The 3,862-nt window shown below is 49.2% G+C and overlaps 1 non-coding gene across 1 annotated transcript; it reads right to left on the bottom strand.

Annotated features, from left to right (window-relative positions):
• Positions 1–926: 926 nt before the first annotated feature.
• Positions 927–998, bottom strand: TRNAG-GCC (transfer RNA glycine (anticodon GCC)). The gene has a single exon. It is a non-coding gene; the product is annotated as a tRNA-Gly (tRNA).
• Positions 999–3,862: the final 2,864 nt, after the last annotated feature.

Below are 3,862 nucleotides of genomic sequence, written 5' to 3'. Positions count from 1 at the left end.
CCAGTGATGAATCCCCAGTAAGATCGGAGTCTTTCATTCCTCCTCCCTTCAGTCCAGTTGGAACCCGTCCCAGCAACGCCTACTGCAAGGTGAGGCTCCGCCCTTCCCCTAGAATCCACTCCGGGTCGGAGGAGCTGCTAGTCCAACTTCTTGAGCAGCCGAGATATTGAACAACGAACATTTGAGCAAGCTACCTTGCCTCACCCTGAGATGAGAGGGAAGGTCGATTTGACTCGAATCCTGGATCTGATCTTGAATCCTACACCGGTTAATGATGCGATGGGAGAAGTTTTTTTTTCATCAATGCTGGCGTTAAAGTGGGTTTGGGCGAGGCTCGTCCATGCCCAATACCAATGGACAAACCTCTGATCTGCCCCTAGCTCTATAATCCACCCGTCTTCCCCAGTCCCTGAAAGCCCTCCTATCCTTGGCCTAGCCCTCTATCTCAACTCGAGTCTTAAGTTCAGCGGCTTTCATCGTTGACGAACACCTGCGCTAATAAGACAAAGAAGTGGGGAGTCTTCATAAAACGAAAAGCTTTCAGTCCTTGAATGAAAAAGTAACAACGAATTCGTGGAATGAGGGATCAAGAAACGGATAGGGAGGGGAATGGCCTTTCCATTTTTGGTGGACCTTCCCTTGAATTGAACCGGTCACGGAGCTCTCAATTGAGTTGTTTAGGTGATGGAATTCCATCTCTAGTTGGGTTCGAAGGTTATAAAATGTGGTGCGGGTTCATCTCTCTCGACCTGTTCAGGTTCAAGGGGAGGGCGATCGAGGGGACCCAGACTTAAGATCTCTTTCTTCTCTATGGCGGGAGGTTTCTTTCGTATCAAGAGTGTGTGTGTTGGGGAGGCCAGGGAAAGACGGATTGGATCGAGAGGCGATGCCTACTCTACTCGTTACCACTAAACGACGAAGCCAAGAGCGGAAGGAGGGACTTGAACCCTCAACCTCAGCCTTGGCAAGGCTATGCTCTACCATTAAGCTATTTCCGCCAGCGGGGCAACATCAAGCAGCGAAGCACTACTGAGCAATTCACGTATCACTTGAAACGGACGACTTCTGTTTTTCCGCCGGACCACACTCTTAACCTCCGATCGAGCTACGAGCACGAGTAGGTAGGCGGCTAGCTAGGGGGGAGGGGCGGCTGGGCTGGGCTGCCTTTTCAATCAATCTCCGCCGCCTTAGACAAATGGGGCCGCTATTGGTGCGAGTTGTAAGGAGTCTTGGTCTCGAGTCGAGCTGGGGCGTCATTTCATTCTCGTAACGGGAGTGAGTGCACCGCAAGATCAGACGAGTTACTCCCTCGCCTCCTTACTAATAATAAGAAAGGGGGTGGCATCTGTCTTTTTTTTAAGTGAAGTCATTTCCTAAGACGGCTCCCCTTATTTATTGATAATCCAAGCGGATCGGATCCGGGAGCAGAAACATGAGTGTTTGTATCTTTTTCAACAGGAATGCATCAACAAAAAAGCCCTTCCATATGGGCATGAACTTTGTCAAAAAATGAATTTCTAGCCTTCCTATTGATCTTGATTAGTTCCAGCTTGTTGAGAGTTCTCTTTTCTTTCTAGACCGTCTCCTGAAAGACCTGCTTATCCCGCATGTGCTTTCGGGGCCCCCCACTCATTCAATCACTTGCTTGTGATTGCAGCCATTCCCCGAAAAAGGGAGAGACGAGGGAATCGTCTGCTCCCGTTCATGTGACGAATCGAACATCGTTAGGTCCCGAATTCCGCGAACCACCGGACCTAGACCAAGATCTCCATTACGTCGTACGATATATCGATCCGAAGAACTAGTTGTAAGTCATCCATTCTGCTCCTATCTAAAGTGATGCTAGGCTGCTTCACGCGGGTGCGCTTCGCTCGGCCACATAACATGTTTTAAGCTAACTGCATGTCGAGCGCTTAAGCGGAGCTTGTGGTCACTCGTTCCTCGCCTGTTCCAAGCGCCAGGGAACCATGCATTCCTCCCGGGCTGGGCTCAGGGACAGCAATCAGCCGCTTCCCCTGTAGTCGTCAGCTCGTTCTTGACAGATCCGATCGGGTGTTCATAATCTGGAGTAAAAGGATTCGAACCTTTGCATGCCGGTACCAAAAACCGATGCCTTACCACTTGGCTATACTCCATACGGCCTTTTTTTGGACGGTAGAACGAACCGAACGGGGAGCCCTTGAACCTTGAAGTAGGGCTCGAAGAACGAGCCGTGCAAGAACGCGGGGATATAGCAAGTAAGCAGCAAGTTCTCCCTTCACGGACCGACTACAACAAGCTCGCGACTCTAATCTAATAGAAACAGATGGTAAGCTCTCTGCTCTATTTGCTTGCAATGCGTTTACCTATCAAAGTTGGCGAACGCTTCTGTAACCTTAGACTCGTTACGCTGTTCGCCCACTTACTTAAAGACTCGTTGGCTCCGCGTCCACCGAAAGTCGGTAACCTTCGTCAGCATTTGGTACTCTCTCGACAGCTTCAATAGTTCACTTAAAGCCTTTGGTGTAATGAACCGCAAGCCCTTCAGAAAGAAATAAAAAAAAGGCTTGGTTGCGGGAACCGACGGTGACGAAGGTTACCGGGCCGATGCGGCCGGTTACCGGGAACCGCAAGGTTGCAAGGTTCCCGGGAAACGACCTTCCCTTTGTTTGTAAAGTAGGCCTTTTTTTTGATAAAGAGAGTTGACATAAAATGGATCACGGAAGAAGACGTATCTGATGAATGATTCAATCCCCTCTCACCCACACGGGTTCTTCTATGGAAGGGGTTCCCCTTCTTCTATGTGAGGTGGGGCGTACGTAAGAGCGGAACCTAGATAGAACGCGGAGCGCCGGCCGCCGATACAGTTACCATGCTTACCAGCTCTTACCGTTGCCGCCTATAGATATAGATGGAAGGTAGCTTGCTTCTCTTCTCCTAGGCGGCTACCCGCACATGTTATTCGCGAAGAAAAGGCTGCGAGCGGTTCTTCGCTTAGTAGAGCTACCGGCCGCCGGTTACTTTCTGAGGGGCTCCGCAGGAGAAAAAGAGGGTCCCCCTTACTCTTCTCTCTTAAAGCTTGCTTTAGAAAGCTCGGCGAGAAAGGGTTGGTTAAGAACCTTTAACTGTAAACCATATTAAAGTCACTCAATGGAAAGGTTCGCCTTTGGAATGAAGATGGATGAGCAGAGGTTTGAAGCCGCTCGACCAACAACGTAAAGGAAGGGGTGATGTTAGAGTAAGGGGGCGCGAAAGCCTACTTTACTTTAGAGAAAGGCTAACGACGCGCATCCGCTGGGAGAGAGAGGAAAGCCTGGAACTGAGGAAATTCGGGGGAAACATGGAATCGGTCGCTATACTGGGGGTGAGACATGACCGCGACTTAAGATTCAAGTACCGTTGAAAAGACTAAAGGAACGGGGGGAATTACTACCTGTAATAAAGCACAGGCTAATACGAGCCGACCAGAACTTAGATTACCAGATCCTGGACACAATCTTCCTAGAGATGGAGAGCCCCTTGCCCCGCCTTTTCTAGCCTCTCCTTTTTGCTTACCTAGCTCTTGTCTTAGTGACTCTTCTTCTTTTCTAGGTTTTTTTCTGAGTGTTAAAACAGTAGATTTGGCATTTGCCAATGAATTGAATTGGATCCGCCCCGATTCGATCAATAATGGGATTCTTGGCTAGAAGAAAGGTTCTGTGACATGGACGCCCAGCCCAACAAAACTCGGTCGGTTGGCCTACCTAACAGATGATAAGATTCTCGATCGATTTGATCGAATTTTGAAAAGTATTTCTCATTATTAATAACAGTGGAGCTTTCGATCAAGATGTTCTCGCCTCCCCCGTTTGGGCTCTCGCTCGAATCGGAACCTTTATGCGTT

This window comes from Arachis duranensis, unplaced genomic scaffold (assembly GCF_000817695.3).
Source record: "Arachis duranensis cultivar V14167 unplaced genomic scaffold, aradu.V14167.gnm2.J7QH unplaced_Scaffold_52529, whole genome shotgun sequence".
NCBI classification, from domain to species: domain Eukaryota; kingdom Viridiplantae; phylum Streptophyta; class Magnoliopsida; order Fabales; family Fabaceae; genus Arachis; species Arachis duranensis.
Note: the sequence above shows the minus strand (reverse complement) of the source record. Positions and strands in the feature narration are given on the sequence as shown.